At 43.4% G+C, this 18,363-nt stretch overlaps 1 pseudogene; it reads left to right on the top strand.

The window, feature by feature from the left end:
- Positions 1-1,016: 1,016 nt before the first annotated feature.
- On the top strand, positions 1,017-1,434 carry Rps15-ps16 (ribosomal protein S15, pseudogene 16; annotated as a pseudogene).
- Positions 1,435-18,363: the final 16,929 nt, after the last annotated feature.

The following is an 18,363-nucleotide window of genomic DNA, read 5'->3' on the forward strand; positions in this document are numbered from 1 at the left end:
TTTATCCCTCTTCTCTTCTCTCTTACACACATACACAAATAAAAATAAATCTTAAGATACAAACTTGAGGGGTTGGGGATTTAGCTCAGTGGTAGAGCGCTTGCCTAGCAATCACAAGGCCCTGGGTTTGGTCCTCAGCTCCGAAAAAAAAAAAAGTTCAAGGCCACCCTTGGCCAGCTTGGGTTGCATGAGACCCTGTGTCTCAGAATAAATTTAAAAAATAAAAATTTTTTTAAAAAGATACAAATTTGGGGCTGGGGATTTAGCTCAGTGGTAGAGCGCTTATCTAGGAAGCGCAAGGCCCTGGGTTCGGTCCCCAGCTCCGAAAAAAAAAAAAAGAACCAAAAAAAAGATACAAATTTGAAGGTGGGTAAGATAGCTCAGCGGGTAAAGGTGTTTGTTACCAAGTCTGAACACCTATGTTTGATCTCCAGGTGGATCTCTCATGGAGGAAAGAGAGAACCAACTTCTGTTAGTTGTCCTCTGACCTCTACATGCATGCTGTAACTTGTATACATGCATATGCATACATACACACAAATAAGTAAGTAAACAAACTTTTAAATAGATGTTTGAGTAAATATAAACTAAAAGTTGAAGGTGTAGAAAAAATATTTAGAAGGAATAATTGATATGGCTAAGTCCTGCAAGAGGTTTCAATAAATGATCAGCTAATACTTAAGGTATGCCTGCTACCACATGATGCCAAATGTTAGGGTACAAAGAGTAAAACTAACATGAAGTAGTGTGTGGTATAATAGTTGTGGATGAGGTAAAGACCGCAATTGTGGGTCCTGCTCTTTAAACTCAAGGAAAACAAAGAGAGAGGGAGTTAAGGTGGGAAGCTGAAGAATTTCATATATTAGGGCTTCAATTTTTTTCAGCAGGCTGTGGTCAGCTGAGAGTGAAGAGGCTGTAAGGAACAGACTTACAGAAAATAATTGAAGTTAAACATTCACAGTAGGGATAACTGCGCAGACGCTGACAACACTTCCTTTTCCCAAGCAGCCGCCAAGATGGCTGAAGTAGAACAGACGAAGAAGTGAACCTTCCTCAAGTTCACCTACTGTAGCGTGGACTTCAACCAACTGCTGGACATGTCCTATGAGCAACTGATGCAGTTGTACAGAGCCCACCAGAGATGGTGCCTGTGGCAGAAGCAGGACTCACTGATCAAGCGCTTGAGAAAGGCCAAGAAGGAGGTGCCACCCATGGAGAAGCCCAAGGTAGTGAAGATCCATCTGAGGGACATGATCTTTCTGCCTGAGCAGCATGGTGGGTGTGTACAATGGCAAGACCTTCAACCAGGGTGGAGATCAAACCAGAGATGACCAGCCACTATCTGGGCGAGTTCTCCATCACCTACAAGCCCTGAAGCACAGCCAACCTGGTATTGGTGCCACCCACTCCTCCAGATTCATCCGCCTCAAGTAGCGTGGGCCAATCAAGACTCATTGTTTTCAAAAAAAAATCACAATAGGACTATCCAGATGGCCCTTAGTAAGGACACTTGCTGCCAAGCCTACTAACTGAGTTCCATCCCCAGGATGCTCATGGTAGGAGAGAACCAACTCCTGCAAGTTGTCCTCTGACCTCCATATGTGTGCTGTGAACATATATGTATGATATGGGCATCACACACCACACACACACACACACACACACACACACACACACGCACACACACAAATAAATAAATAAATAATAAATGAATAATAAACAAATACAATTTTAAATTATTTTTAAAGATTTACAGTAAGTAAATAAGAGAAGGGAACAATAAAACTAAGACTAGTTCTATGTGCCTAAATGATATTAAAGGCCATTGATTTGTAGAAGCTCCATTGTCCCCAAGTTTGTGCCCTTTAGCTAGCACTTCATTAAACTATGGAAAGATGTGTACAAGTCCTAGTACCTGATGGCTTATAAGTGAAGGGAAGAGCTATGACCCAAGCTGCTACCTCGGGTTTCTACATTTCTCCCTCTTTCCCCCTTTGCCTACCTCTAACAAAGAGACTGTAGGAATTGAAATATTCCACCCCTAGCTTCTCTGCACCTGGAAGAAGCCACATACATGATGTGCTTCTGGACATACCATAGGTTTGAAACTTACTGTGGCATGCATAGCTTTGGATTTGATCTGACTGGCCATGATAGGGGCATGAGAAAGGACAGACAGACCCATATGGGAAAGCTGGGGTTGCGTGGGTCACACTCTATGCTGGAGACCCACCAGCAGCAACCTGGATCTCATTATGTATGGCTGAAACAAGGAGATAGCTTTATTATACCCAGTTGAGGAGGCAGGGTTAGCCCATCTCTATAGAGGGATGAGCTGTCAAGGACCATAGTTATCTGGGAAGAGGAAGCTGTGGTGGATACTTTCTGCAGGTTCTTTCAACATGCGTACCCAGACAAGGAGAAAGGGTTGCCATTTCCATGGGTCTGAGGCACTGGGATTCTTGACATGGCTGACCAAATGTCAACAATACACATTCACTCAAAATTTAATCCATTTCCTGCATCTCCTGTTTCTTATTTCATCAGTATTCCTGATGCATCTTGACTTCCAATCCTGCAATAGTCTCTGGAACCCAACTGAGAAGAGGTGTGGCCTCAGGCTTGGGGCTATTTGGCTCATCCTGCTAAAAACAAAAAAGCTAGAAAAACTAAAAAAACTGATAAGGTCCTCCTCTGCAACAAGACTCTTCTGGGCTGCTTGTAAGACCTGGGCCACAAAGTCTGGTACTATTCTTCTATGCCTTGGCAAATCTCAGTTAGTGACAAGGTTTTTATTCCCCTTTGGATGGCAATTCTGTCCTTGTCATTAATTTGTTGTAAACTTGCTAGCCCCAGATAGTTGAATGGAGCCCACCAAAGCATCAGGTAGTTAAAGAAATGGTCCCTAAAATGGAAGGAGTCATTTGTATAAACAGGCCTAGGAGGATGTAATCAAGTCACTTAATGAAAAATATAGTAATTTCTCCCCTGACTAGGCATACCTACATCAATATAATTATCAGACACATTTAAAATACAGCTTCCAGGTTGCTTCCCAAACCCAGGCCTCAACTCTCTCCTCCTCCATTTCTATCAGCCTTCTTACCTGACCCCATGTTGGCATCTTCTGTGTAGGCTGTGTGAAGCCCCTTGATCAGCTTCAAGGGCCACCCTTTCAGTCTCTCTGTAGACTCCGGTCTCAGCCAGAGTCCTTCATACCTGAAATCAGGCTCTTTATTGCATCAACATATCTTCCTCTATTCTGAAGGTATCCAAAGTGGCAGTCCTACATGTTCAGGGAATACACATGCATTCCCTCATCCCCACATTTGCATAAGGGGTGGCCAAAACACTTTCTGTCATGGCATCTTTCCTTAGCACATTACCTGCTCTTCCCCTAGCCTTTGGCAACCAGTGCTATTCTACAGTTCCTTGAAACCTCCTTCAACATACTAACATACAACTACCTGTCTCTAGATTCTGCTTGCCCCATTTTTTTTTTTGCACTCATTGCTTAGAAATGCCCTCCCACTTACCTTTATTTGAGAGCTTCTCACCAGGGCATTCCCTCACTGCACCAATGTGCATTCCCAGTAGTCAGGGGTCCTTGTTCAGATGCCCCCTGTGACAACCTGCACAGCTTTGGGCTTGACCTGACTGTTGTGATGGGGGAATAAAGGACACAGATACAAACACATGTACAGAAAAGTTGGGGTCGGGTAGGCCATGCATTCTAATGGATCAGCAGAAACCTGGGAAACTCAGAGAACTTACGATACAGCACTGAACAAGGAGGTAGGTTTATTATACATAACTGAATGAGAAGGTGGGTTAGCTCATCTCCATAGGGATGTCTCTAAAGGGGAGCATTCTCAGGCTGTAATTGACACTTTCTACAAGCTCTCTCAACCTGGAGAAGACCTTGCCAGTCCTGAGGGTCTGAGGCACTAGGGACATTGACCTGGCTGTGACCGTGTCAACCGTACATGCTCACTCCGGACTTTGTCCACTCCCAACGAATAGAAAAAAGAAAGCAGTTTCTGCTGCTTCCTTCTTTCTTCTACCTACAGCACAGTCATGATGACAGCTAAGTAAAAGTCACATGACCACCTTGAGTCAACAATACAAAAGACAAAGTCATCACAATAACGATGGCAAGTCACAGATGTAAAGGCACTTGGTTTCCTATGAAATGCTGGGGGCTGCTGCATCAGCTCTTTGCTTCCCTATTTCAGGCTTCTTATTGTTTGGGTTAAATAAACATGTATGTAAGACAGTCTTTTTAAATTACTTCCTGGTGATGCGACCAACATATTCACTACTGAAAGAGAATTCCAAGCTAGATAGGCTAGTCATAATAGTGTTAGGGAAAAAAAAAGCAAAGTTGTATTAAGAAACGTTGTGCTTTGGATATGAAATGTCCACGGTAGGCTCGGGTCTTTGAACCCGCTGGTCTCCAGCTTATCTTTTTTGGAAGCTTGTGGAACTTTAAAGGGTAGAACTTCGCTGGAGAAAGTAGGTCCTGGGGACAGGCCTTGAGATTACAGAGTCACAGCCCACTTCTTGTTCACTTTCTGTCCCAGCTTCCTGACTGCTGAGGCAATGTGACCAGTCACCTCATGTACTTGTGACTGTACCTTCCCTGCAATGATGAACTGAATCTCATTCCCTGTAAGCCAAAATAAACCTTTCTTCCCTTAGGCTGCTTCTAGTATTTGGTCATAGCAACAAGAAGGTAACTAATAGAACAGTTGCCTTAATTGGGGTTTCTATTTCTACATAAAGCACCATGACCAAGAAGCAAGTTAGGGAGGAAAGGGTTTATTCAGCTTCCACAATGCTGTTCATCATCAAAGGAAGTCAGGACTGGAACTCACAAAGGGTAGGAACCTGGAGGCAGGAGCTGATGCAGAAGCCATGGAGGGTGATGCTTACTGGATTGCTTCCCCTGGCTTGCTCAGCTTGCTTTCATATAGAACCCAGGACCACCATCCCAAGGATAGCACCACTGGCAATGGGCAGGACCCTCCCTTCTTGATCACCAATTGAGAAAAAGCCTTACAGCTGGGTCTCATGGAAGCATTTCCTCAATAAAGGCTCATTTCTCTGTGTTAACTCCAGCTTGTGTCAAGCTGACACACAAAACCAACCAATACAACAGTGTAATGAAAAAAAAAAATCTAAGATAGAAGCGGCTTCCAGCCCAGCAGGATCCACAAGTCAAATAATAGAATAAGACTCTTGTCTCACTTCATGTCCCAGGTTCTATTTGTCTCTGCTTGACTCCAGTCTCCAAACCTGTCCAATTGGGTCAAGACATCTCCAGCGATTCTATTCTTGCATATTCCTTAGAGCTCATGACCCTGGGGCTGACTTGGAAATTTTCTCTCACAGTGTAAACATCTAACCTCAATAATGATTGCTTGGCTAGTCTGGGTCAGGAGCCCACACCCAGATTTTGAGACTTAATATACATTTGCAAAAAGGAAATGAAGTGTTGAAACCTTTCAACATCCAGAGATGAAACAGAAAATCACCCCATAAAGTTAGCTTCGTCCTCTGCATGATTTGGTAGATTAAAGGGAAAGCCATCCACCTGAACTAGGAGATGGCTCTGAGGCTTCTCTGTTTGTCTGCACTCTGGGTAGAAGAAACAAACGCTTATCTGAGTACAGGAGAATTCAAAAACCAGTCTCTATCTTCTGTTAGGTTTAGGGTTCATAGCACTCAACCCTGGAGCCCTCCTCAATTCAAGGCACTGACACCAAAGTTGGGCTTTGTCTGCCAATATCCACCCTGTATCACTTGCTAACATATGTTCCACGTGCTTGGAAAAGAGAGTCTCCAAACGGAGGCCACCAGAGATTCTCACAAGAAAACAAAACAAAGCAAAACTGAAACACACAAATAACTGTTCATGTGTGAAAGCATTCCGATAAAAGCCCCGAGCACTTAACATTAGAGGTTATCAATTATTTTTATGTAATGCATTTATATTCCACTAGAATAGAAAATATTTTTAAAACATTTAAGAGGTGAAATATTTATATTTGACTTAAACATAAAATGGTTATGTTAAAATTATTTTTAAATATGCTGGGTATGGTGGTACACATCTATAATCCCAGCACTTAGAAAGCTGAGGCAAAAGGATCATGAGTTCAAAGCCAGCCTAGAGTGCATAGAAAGACCCTATGTAAAAGAAAGAAAGAGGGTTGGGGATTTAGCTCAGTGGTAGAGCGCTTCCCTAGCAAGCACAAGGCCCTGGGTTCAGTCCTCAGCTCTGGAAAAAGAAAAAGAAAAAAGAAAGAGAGAGAGCGACAGAGACACGAGAGAGAAAGAGACACACAGAGAGAGACAGAGAAACAGAGAGTAGTTGTGAGGGTTAAAGAAGCTTCATCTAAGGCCAGGTATCCATCTTGGTCCCCACTAGTCATTTGTCTCTGACTTCAGTCCCCAGATGATCAGTCCCCAGTAGCCCTGACTCAGTGACCCCCACCCAAATGTATAGCCATGAGCATGTGCTTTGTTCTATGACTAACTGGCTTTGGTGTCTGTAACCTGCTTATGCAGACGTTTAAAGACTATTTTGACGTTGCTCTGACTACACCTAATCTTGGCAGAGCAGAGCAGAGCAGCTCTCGGCTTCTGTGGTTTTACCTTTAAAAATCTTTCCTTCACCCCCCTTCATGCAGTCATCTCAAGCTTGCTTCAGAGATTGTTGTCCTGCTGGCAGCTTTAATAAATTTAACTAATTATAATTCAAATCGAGCATGTGGTCTTTTCCTGGAGGTCTCAAACTCTGTACACAGCAAGATGGCTCAGTGGGTTAAGGCCCTTACTACCAGTCTAATAACCTGGGCTCAATTCCCAGGACCTACACAGTAGGAGAGACTCATAAGTTCTCCTCTGACTTACACACACACACACACACACACACACACACACACACACACACACACACACAGTGGCACATACACACCCATACACATACACTCAAAAAAAGTAATAAAATTTAAATAAAAATAAAACAGCTCTTCTTCCTCTCTCACCCCTCTTGCTCTTTGTTCTTCGATGCTCTTGCCCCCTTCCCCATCTCCCCCCTCCACGTGCCCATGGCTGGCCGCCTTTCCTCTCTTCTTCTACTCTTCTCTCATTAAACCTCTCCACGTGGAAAATAAAATAAAACAAAAGGCATCAGTTTACAAACATATATCCATTAATGAACATGTGGTCATTGAAATTAGAAGGTTGGTATATATTCAGCTCTAATAAAAGGAATTTTGTTCACATGCAACAATACAGACAGTACTTTAAGTTGAGTGGACTACCATAGGCACAAAGAGACAAATAGCTAGCTGTGTTCCTGTATACCTGATTCCAGCCCCTGGACTGAGGTAAGAGGGCTGTGAGCTTAAAGTCATGTGAATCATGAAGCCGGGCTCCATGAATTCCAAGCCAGTTGAGGCTACATACTGATACATTGTTTTAAAAAGTATATATATATATATATATATATATATATATATATATATATATACACATATATACTTATATATATAATATACATACATATATATATGGTATATGATCATGTTTAAGTTAGATGTCTATAGGACTCAAAACCCAAAAAGCAAAATTAGGCAGTCACTGAGATTTGGGAGGAGAAACAAGAGAAGAAAACACAAGAGGACAGAGCAGCCAAGGAAACTTCAGTACAACTTTAAAGACAGCGTGAGAACAGAAAAGCTTTTGAAGATTAATACAAGGCATCTCGCCTGAGAACTGTGATTAAAATAAAAAAAGCAATGGAGGCTCAGAATTATGAACAGGAAGTAGACTTCTGAGAAAAGCTGTTTTGATTGTAAACAGAGATTGAGATAAGAACGGAGCATTAAATGGAAACTATAGCTAGAGATGTAACACAGAGACGTACTTAGTTTACATCAAATATACATACGAATCTGGGAAATTAGGAGAGTGGTTAGAGGGGTGTTTTAGAACTCAAATAGGAAAGTGCTTTTATACGCTGCCCTTAAGGAACAATGTGAATGAGTCATCCATTGTTACTCAGAACCTCTTCAGCTTCTTTCTGTAGTAAACACCTCACGAAAACCTTCAGTGAACCTCCATTTCACCACGTCCTGGTGAATCATGTTTGTCGCCGGAGCTGTTATTTACTCTACTTTATCAGGTTTCTCTATAAGACTCTGCCTGCCCTATCGAGAGAATAGTAATTACTTATTTTATAAGAACCTCCCATAACCCAGTGCCTCCCAACCAGCCATTTCATTTTTGCTGTGTTCTAAGAACACAGTTACCACTGATTCTCTGTGAACAAAGCGTCGAGAGAGACAACCCAAGAACCTCTCCTACAGAGCTTCCGGATAGACATGGTGGTAGCCTCTTCTTAGCATGTCTCGACCTCTGAAGATGTCTGTGCAATAAGTTTATCCACATAGCTTCTGGGCCATGCTTCCCGTACACACACTCCCTCCATGCCATCCCTACAGTCCAGAAGGGAATCAGAACGTGCACATACATTTCCAAAACAGCAGAAGTCTTCATTTACCTAATAATGGCGGGACGGGTAAGGTGGCTCAAAAGGTAAAGCCACCTTCCATCAAGCTGGATGACCTGAGTTCAATCCCTAGAACCCACGTGGTGGAAGGAGAGAGAACCTAATCCCCAATGACAACAATGACCCGGATCTTTCTTGTGTCCTACTTGTCTATTTAAGCCAAGAGGATATAAATATTTCTTAAATATATATACCAAATGCTTCCACATGCTTTGCCTTTTGAAGTCAACACCTAAATAAAATATCTCCTCGCCTTGAGTACTGCATTGAGAATCTGAATTTCTGAAACTTTGCAGCCTGGGAGGAGGTAGAGCTTATGTTCACCTTGCGTCCTCTCCATGTTTTGGTGTCTACAGACTTCCCAAACCGGCTGCCATCTCGCCTCCTCTGGGTGTTCTCGCCATGCTGTTCTATCTCGCACACGGGGCTCTGTCCCTCAAGGACCACCAATACAAGTCTGCGAGTCTGTCTCCCTTTTACTTGAAGACCTCAGGACAGGGCAGGGCTCTAAAGCCTTGTACAGAGTAGGAAGCACAGAACTGGGGAGAACGCCCAGCTGGGGAGAATGCTTGCCAGACAAGCACGAGGACTTGAGCTCAGAGCCCCAGCATCCAGGCATGATAGAACACATGTGCATCTGGGACTCTAGTGCTGCGGGAAGAGGGGTGACAGACAGATACCCTGAGGTTGCCGGCTGGTCAGTCTAGTCAACAAATGAGCACCAGACTCAGGGAGAACTCCATCTCAAAAACAAAAAAAAAAAAAAAAAGGGGTAAATGATCAAGGAAGACTGCAACATCAATGTATGGGCCTTCATACACAACATTAAAATGACTTGTTTTGAGTCACTGTACTCAGAGATCCTTGGTCATTCCTGCACAGGGATAGTCTTACTGAGTATCACCTTCCCAGGCCTCTGAAAGCATTCTTCCTTAAAGCCTACTGTTGGTCTTGAAGTTATTTATATCTACTTGCCTTATAATGAAATACTACATCCGGCGGACATCTTTTCCCAGTAACTTGGTACAAATGCTTCCACAGAAATTGACAGCTGCTATGAACCAAAGCATTATCTTTTTGGGTTTTTTTTCTTTCTTTCTTTTAAACTAGCATGATATTCCTCCACCTTACCCACCTTGGAAAACAGAAACATACCCATAACTCTGCAATTCGCACCCATTTCAATGCCTTATTAAACAATCATTCCCGCTGCAGAACAGGCTTCGCGGCCTACATGAGAGCAGAAGCTGCTCACTGACACTTTCCTAAGATCAAGAGCCTTTCATTCTCAGAGTTTAGCAAACAGGTTCAGTTTCTAAATGACCCGTGAACAAAACAACCACTCGCCCACTGTTTTCATCAATAAGTACCAAACATAACATTCAGCGTGAAGATGGCTCACGAGGAGTCAAAATGAAATGGAAGTCAGGAAGTGGGTGGAACCCTTGGAAAAGGTGATGACGCCCCCTCACAGAGGGACCCGGGAGGCTTCAACTTGTTGAGGGAAAACTCTGAAAGCAAAGCTAATGGAAACAATCTTCTCGGGGAGGGGGTTAAGGAAAGTGAGAGAGCCATCCCTTTCCCTCCTTTATGACTCATCTCCTTCTAGGTGCTTCCTTCCTGTGTTGCCCTTGGTTGTTCCTGAAGCAATTGTTTGTGCCTACCTCTCACCCCTCTCCCCTCCCCTCACGATTTTCACAGCTCAAGTGGTGAGGGAGTCTGCCCAGGCCTCCTAAAACCTTTGATGTTGAACTGTTAGGAAGCTAGAAATGACTTCTGAATTTGCAAACTTTCCAGTCATCCTGAGCCTGTCTTGATTAAACAGATAGATTCAAGCTCCAGACCCAGCCCTGGTGATGTGCGCATGCTCTCCTCCCCATCCCAACTCCTTCCCCACGCTTGCTTCTGTTCCTTCTTTCCATCTCTGTTCCCCTCTTCATGGCCTTCTTTCCTTTCCCCTCTTTCTTACTTGAGTGTTGTTTTGTGGATTTAAAGGCACTAAGAGTAGGGATGAGGGACGCTATCTCAAAAAGAGGAAGTAAAGGGGTTTTTCGTTTGTTTGTTTGTTTTGTTTTGTTTTGTTTTGAGACAGGGTCTCTTTATAAGCCCTGGTGGTCCTAGAATTACCTCTGCCTCTGCCTCCCAAGTGCTGAGATTAAAGGTTTATGTCGGCACCTCTGGCGGGAATTAAAACTTTGAGCAAAAGATTTTGAGGCTTCTAATTGAACCCCAGGTTGGTTTACTAGAAGCATAAGAAATAAAGATTCTTTTTTTCGAAGAGAAAAACCTTTTGAAAGGGTAATTGTGGGGGAACGAAGCAACCTGCTCAGTAGTTTACAGCACTGTGCTGCTCTTCCACCAGACCCCGGTTCGATTCCCAGCATCCACATGTTGGCTCATAAGCATCTCTAACTCCAGATCCAGAGGATCCAATGTCCTCTTCTGACTTTTAGGGGCACCAGACACACACACGGTACACAGACATATATTTAGACAAAACCCTTAGACCTGTAAAATAAAAAGGAAGGAAAGAAGGAAGGGAGGGAGGGGTGATCATAAAGACAAAACTTCTTAGCCTGTTTCTCCTTGTCCAAGTGATGTCAGCCCAGCTGCCTCTGACAATGATAGCTGGCCTTCATGTGGCTACTTCAAGAGGGCAGCCTCAGTTGTGTGATGGCTCTAAGAGTAAATGTTGTCCTTCCCCAACTGACCAGCCTTGGGTAAGGTACTTACCCTATCCCAGGATTCTTGATCAGCACAGCTCTACTATTAGGACACTTAATGGCTAGTGCCATCCTAATTGGCCTATGACTATGCTGTACGAGCTGCATACATGATTAACTCTGAATAAATTAAGTATTATATGTAAATAACCTATCACAGAGCTTGCCTGACACATAACGGTAGATGCTCCATAAATGTTAGTTCTTCTTCTAATGTTTTCTTTTTCCTACCCACCCATTCACAAGCCTCATCATCAATGCAGTTCTCTGGGGAACAGATTTTTTTTTAAGTATTAGTCTAATATTCCACAGCTTACAAAGATGAAAATTTAGACATAGAAATGAACATAGGTAAGAACATAATACTGAGTCAGGGGTCTAAGACTGGTTATGCCAATGCAGAACGTGAACCCAAAACTCCAGATCCAGGACTCCATAGGAATCAATGTATGGTTATCAAGAGAAAAAGAGCTCAAACTTTGAAATCAGAGGGACCCGGATTCAGGCTCTGTTCCTGCCAGTTACTATCTGTGTGATCTCAAACCAGCCATTTGTTGAGGCTTGGTCTATTGCTATGTATTGTAATGCTAAATTCTATACCCAAAGGTCTAGGCCTATGAGTGACTTCTCATATTAAATGCTTTTGTTGTGCAAACCTTGTTCCTTGATTTAAAATTATTGGTTAAATAAAATTGGCTACAGCCAATTACTGGAGGGATTAGAGGTAGGTGGATTTGGAGTGTCCTGGTTGGAGGAGGAGAGACCAGGGGGAGAAGGAGGAAGCTGCCATGAGGGGAGATGGACCATGAGCACATGGCCAGGAGAAACAGAAAGTGTCTAGGGTACATCACTGGGGAGGTAGCCAGGCCAGCACTTAGAAGAGTAGGTATCTTAGTCAGGGTTTGTATTCCAGCACGAAACATCAAGACCAAGAAGCAAGTTAGGGAGGAAAGGGTTTATTCAGCTTACACATCCACCTTGCTGTTCATCACCAAAGGAAGTCAGGACTGGAACTCAAGCAGGTCAGGAAGCAGGAGCTGATGCAGAGGCCATGGAGGGATGTTACCTACTGGCTTGCTTCCCCTGGCTTGCTCAGCTTGCTTTCTTGTAGAATTCAAGACCACCAGCCCAGGGATGGCACCACCCACAAGGGGCAGGACCCTTCCGCCTTGATCACTAACTGAGAAAATGCCTTACAGCTGGATCTCATGGAGACATTTTCACAACTGAGGCCCCTTTCTTTGTGATAACTCCAGCCTGTGTCAAGTTGACATACAAACACCAGCCAGTACAGTAGATTAGGGGTTACCCCCAGTGATTGCCAAATCCAAATAAAATAACCGTAGGCTGAGTCTCATTCATTTGTAAGCTAGTCAAGGGTAAGCTTAAATTGTTTGCACTACACTCAATTTCCCTGTGTGCACAATGACACCACCGCACCTCAATGATTGATTAAGTGAAACCAGTCCATGCGCAAAAGAAATTTTAAATGGGATTCTTTCTCATTTAGTTTTGATTGTTTCTCCAAAAATCCAGAATCTATAAGTTTCCCCTGTATTATAAAGCTTGGGCATTCATTTGAGGGTTCACAAAGGATACAACCAAAACTGCTGTTGTGGGTAACAGTACATCACCTATGTCAAAAATTGAAGTCAAGAGAAGCAGGGGAAAGGAAATGTCTTTGGCAAGACATTTTGGTATGTTGTGCTCTATCCCCCTACCCTATAGGGAAAAGACTCTCCCCTCATGTCAAGTCAATCAACAGGCTTCAGTGGAGAAACTGAGTGGACCGTTCAGGAAGGCATATGTCTCCACAGAATAGGCAGTAGGAGAGAAGCTGTGACCACTAGGAGAGCTGTCACAGATGTGCTTGAGAGCACAGAGCAGAGAAGGAGAGTGACCTTCCACATGTGGTAGAAGAGGCACTCTATGGTGCTTTTTACAGATTACCATAAGCATCCAAAGGTGAATTCCATTGAAAGCTCGCCATTCACGGAAGTCCATGATGACTAAGAACAGTTCGATCCAGAGAGTGGCAGTTAAAACACAGCCAGCCAGGGGTTGGGGATTTAGCTCAGTGGTAGAGCGCTTGCCTAGCAAGCGCAAGGCCCTGGGTTCGGTCCCCAGCTCCGGAAAAAAAAAAAACAAAAAACAAAAAAAAACCACAGCCAGCCAAATAGGGATCGCCAATATCAGAGCTAAAAGTCCCCAGCAGGGCAGTCTTTGAAGGACCTAAAATATATCCCGTAGGAGAAATAGCTTTCCATGTCATATTTATTACATTTATTACATTTCAGGTCACAGTCGATGTGAGATTATAGTCCAGCGGTTACCAAAGTCCTAGGCCATAAAGGGTCTGATTTCCATGAGTCCCAACAAATTAGGTCTGCCAGTTACTCTAGAGATCAAAAAGAAAAGGTAGGGGCTGGGGATTTAGCTCAGTGGTAGAGCGCTTACCTAGGAAGCGCAAAGCCCTGGGTTCGGTCCCCAGCTCAAAAAAAAAAAAAAAAAAAAAAAAAAAAAAAAAAAAAAAAGAAAAGGTAATAGTATATGGGGATTTTGTCAATATATCTAGAAAACAAGAGAAGTCAAATGCATTCTAGCCCTAGCTTTTGAGAGTACCGTGATAAGTGTTTAATATAGGAGTATCTGAGACATGCAGACCATGGGGATGCATAATTAGGTGGCCCTGGTCAAACTGAGGTCTTAGTTGATCCTTACCTCAATTCTGACTCTGTTAGGAGGGCCCAGTGAAGTCACAGCCACCCCAATTAAGGGATCATTTCTGTTCCTACCCAGAGATGATTGTTCCTCTGTTTCTGGATTAGGATAATTGCCCTTGTTGGGAGCAGTCTCATCATGGGATAATCTGCCTTCAAGGCTTCCCTGTTCCCAGAATTAGAGCAATGTCAGAAACTTTCAGATACATTTTCAGGGGGTCTGGAACAGATTTTGTAAAAGCTAGCAATAGAATGCCTTAGTTGCTTTTATTCTCATGCCTCCGGTCTTGAAAAGTGAGAGAGATTAGGTAAATTTGAGGCTGATCAAGAAAAATAAATAAAAATAAAATAATTGAGGGGAAACAGCCTTGTTTTACCAGCGTTTACATGGGCACTGCTTCTGTGATTAGCATGCCCTAATGCAGAGTTGAATAGAACTCTGACCCAGAGTAAAAGACAGAGAGAAAAGGAACTTAAAAGTGGAGCTCTACACTGCCTTAATTGCCCATCCGCAGGCCAAGTGAAAAGCCATGACCTTGCCTCTTATGGTTTGGAAGTGAAAAATCCTCCAAAAAGACTCATGTATTGAAAGTTTAGACCCCAGTTGGGGGTCCTAATCATTCAGAGGTGATTGGGTCATGATGACTCTAACCTGATTAACTGATCAATCTTTTTATTGATTTATTTTTATTTATTATTGGGTAATTTCACACACATATATAATGTATTTTGATTATAGGGACACACATCTATTTCACCATCTCTGGTTTTCCCGTTCCCTCTGGACACCCACCCATTTTAGTTTTCCAAAATGTCCCTCCCCTGTCTTCATTCATTGTTGTTTTTAAATGGCTCACCAATTTTATCAGTGTAGTTTCCATGAGTGTGGGTGTGAGGTTATTTGCAAGAGTGTGGGCAACTGACCAGTAGCTTCACCAATGGAGAAAAATAACTTCTTCCTTCACTGCCTTCCTTCACTGCCAAAAGCTCCTAATAAACACAAATATTTAAGAGACATTTTGATAATACAATCCATTTAACTTAGCATCATAAGTTTCCCCCTAGGGCAAATGACCTCCTCACCCATGGCCAGGTTTACAGTACCAGTCATGGGCTCCCTTCTGTGGGACCGGTCTGGTCTCTAATCTAAACGGAAAGCAATTGATTATCTTCATCACAGTCATAAACTATCACACCAATGGCACATCTTGCCTGGTATCATGAACCATCACACCAACAGGTAAGGTACATCTTGCCTGGTAGATTGGCACTATAGCTCAAAGGGCTCACAGCTAGGTAAGACTGTTAATGGTTTTTCTCCTTCAGTGTCCTGAATAGCACCTTCCAGCACTGTGAAAGCTGAGCAGCAGAGAAGGAGCTTCCAACTCAGTTCCTCTTTGGTTTCTCCATGTCCTACAACCGAGGTGGGTGGTATCTTAGCAACAGAGTCTGTTGGGGACTAAACTCCTGATGGTACTGCAAGGGTAGTGAGAAATGGAGCTGAGTTGGAGGAGGCAAAATGGGGAAATGTCTTTGAAAGGTTCCTCCTCTGCAACTCTCTCTCTCTCTCTCTCTCTCTCTCTCTCTCTCACACACACACACACACACACACACACACACACACACACACACTGGGGCCGCTGGGCCTCTATAAGGAGTTAAGCATTTCTACTCTGCCACATCTTCTCCAACATGAAGTTCCTTTTTGTCTCAGGATTACAGTGTGAGGCCAACTACCCTTTGAGTTACTGAAGCCTCTAAAATAATGATCTGAAGAGAAAAAAAGTCCTTCTTTTAAGTTGTCTTTCTGAACCATTTGCCTCAATTATTTTTTTTAAAAAAGTATACTAATACAATGGGTTGGGTTTTTGGGGTTTTTGTTTTTTGTTTTTTTTTTTTGTTTTTTTGGTTTTTTAGTTTTTTTGGTTTCATTTCCTTTTGTGGTGTTGTTGTTGTTGTTGTGTTTGTTTGTTTGTTTGTTTGTTTGTTTCAAAATCAGTTTTTGAGTCATTGTTACACAGTTTCCATCCTAGCCTGTGTGGTATTTCAATGTCTTCTTCCAAGGCAAAGTTTATGGTCACTCCATTTCTAAATCCCTACTTTTTAGTTTATGAAGCATTAGTAACCTACTCACCTACCTTAAACTAGTCATTTTACCTTAAACTTTGTCTTCTCTAAAGGTTTTATTCCTTTACTTTTCTTTGTCTTTAGTCTTCCATTTCTTCCTAAGATCAAAACTTTCTTATTCCAAAAAATCCGACCATTTCTATTCCTCACCCCAGCCCCACCCCTACCCCCAGGACTGAGGTAACTCAGAAGACTACTGGCTACTCTTCCAGAAGTAGCCTGAGTTTGATTCGCAGCACCCATAATGGCATCACACAACTGTGCAAATTCAGTTCCATGGGATCAGATGCCCTCTTCTGGTCTCTACAGGCATTGCACACACATTGTGCACAGACACATATACAGACAAAACACCCATGCACAAAATAACGTTTTTTAAAGAAAAATTTCCCCTGACTGTGTGGTTCCTAAAAATCTTTGTCTTCAGGTCTTGTCTCCCATCGTGAGTGTTTTATTGAAATATTTTCTTGAAGACAGTTCAATAGCTCGGCACAAGAAAATGTCTTGTGCTGTGTGGTAGTGCACACTTATAGTCATAGCATTTGGGAAGTAGAAACAACAGGGTTAGGGGTCAGGGTCAGCAGCCTGTACACAGAGAGGCTGCATAAGGTTAGAGGACAGTCTGGGCTATGTAAGCTCTTATTACAATGAGTGTATGGCCAGTGGACTGTGCCACCAGACTGGCATAAGAACTGTTGAAATGGAGGATGCTCAAACCCTAGGAATTTCAGAGATTTGAGAATGGCAGGAGTGGAGCCACTCCCTTCCTGTCCCTGTGTCTGCTCTGGAACACGGAACCCCTACATCCAACTGAGAGAACCACAGGTAGTCAATCGCTTAATGCAACACCCTTCCCATTGCAAACAAAGTATCATCAACATCAGCCAATAGAAAACATTTACCACCACTACCCCCAATCCCATCCCACTTCCCCAAGGTTCATATAGTCCCTGTCCACATGGAATTTCGTGATGGATCCTCTGAGAGTGGCTGTCTTTACTACGCTGTAACTCTTGGGGGAAAGTTTTGTACTCTGAAGCACTTGTCACACTGGATCTTGGAGCCACCCATCCCGCCAGGTTCTCATTGCCTGCAGAGGCTCTCCTCAGAGTGTGGGCTGCTGACATAGCTGCTGACACCACCACCACCACAACGCTGCAGGACCCTGGACCCCAGCTCCCTGCCCCTCAGAGGCTGCCCAAATCTCTTTATTTCCCCTTTAAGAGCTGTAACACTCCCAGCATTTCCGGGTGGACCAGAAGCCTGTAAAGCCTCCATCTCAGCTGCTTTATCCTCCTCAGTCTGGTGTACCTTGACATCTGATGCACCAGAGGAAATGCAAACTTCGGACTCCCTGTTCTGGACTTTGCCCTGCCTTCTCTGAGCCAGTGGACAGTCTGTTCAGGGCACCAGAAGAGAGGCAGAACGCTATACCACAAAGGCGGATGGTAGAGCAGTGATGGCCCACGCCTTTAAGCCCAGCACTCAAGAGGCAGCGGCGGAGGCATCTCTGAGTCCAAGGCCAGCCTGTCCACCCAAGGACAGCCAGAGCTACACATAGAAACTCTGTTTCGAAAAAAGAAAGGCGGGGGGGGGGGGGGGGGAGGCTAGAATATAGACGAGTGGTAGAGAGCTTAGTCAGCATATTTTAGGTTGCATTATCAACGATGTAGAGAGGGGGTTGAGTGGATTTGAGACATTTGTTGCTACTTCAAAAAATAATTTAAACCAGGGGGCTTTCCCACAATCCATTTATGGATAATTGGTCAGGTAAATCAGTTTTCTTCATCCATAGGCTTCTGTAGAAGAGCTGGCCTGGCCTCTTAGCTTAGAGAAGCCAAGTGGATTGCCTAACTTTAGAAAGAAGTTGGTAATGGTATGACAATTAGGATTCTGGATTTTCACAGAGATCCTTAGGTTTCCCTGAAACAAACAAAGCTTTGATGACTTGTCTATTGACAAAATACAGGTTGTTCGAGGTTTGAAAATTCAGCTCAAAAGGGACCCCTGGCCTGAAGGGAGATGGAAACAGCAGTGGAAGAATTACTATGAAAGTATAGTCAGAAAATAGTAGCAACATCAAGGTTTAAACAGGGACGCCAGCAGAGGCGTGGGGAAAAAGATGAGGTGCGGGAGGAGAGCTAACCAAGACTAAGGATGTCAGAAGGAGTCACACGGGAATGTGCTGCTTTGTCACTCAGTGGTAAGATAT

This window comes from Rattus norvegicus, chromosome 13 (genome assembly GCF_021556685.1).
Source record: "Rattus norvegicus strain SHRSP/BbbUtx chromosome 13, alternate assembly SHRSP_T2T, whole genome shotgun sequence".
NCBI lineage: Eukaryota > Metazoa > Chordata > Mammalia > Rodentia > Muridae > Rattus > Rattus norvegicus.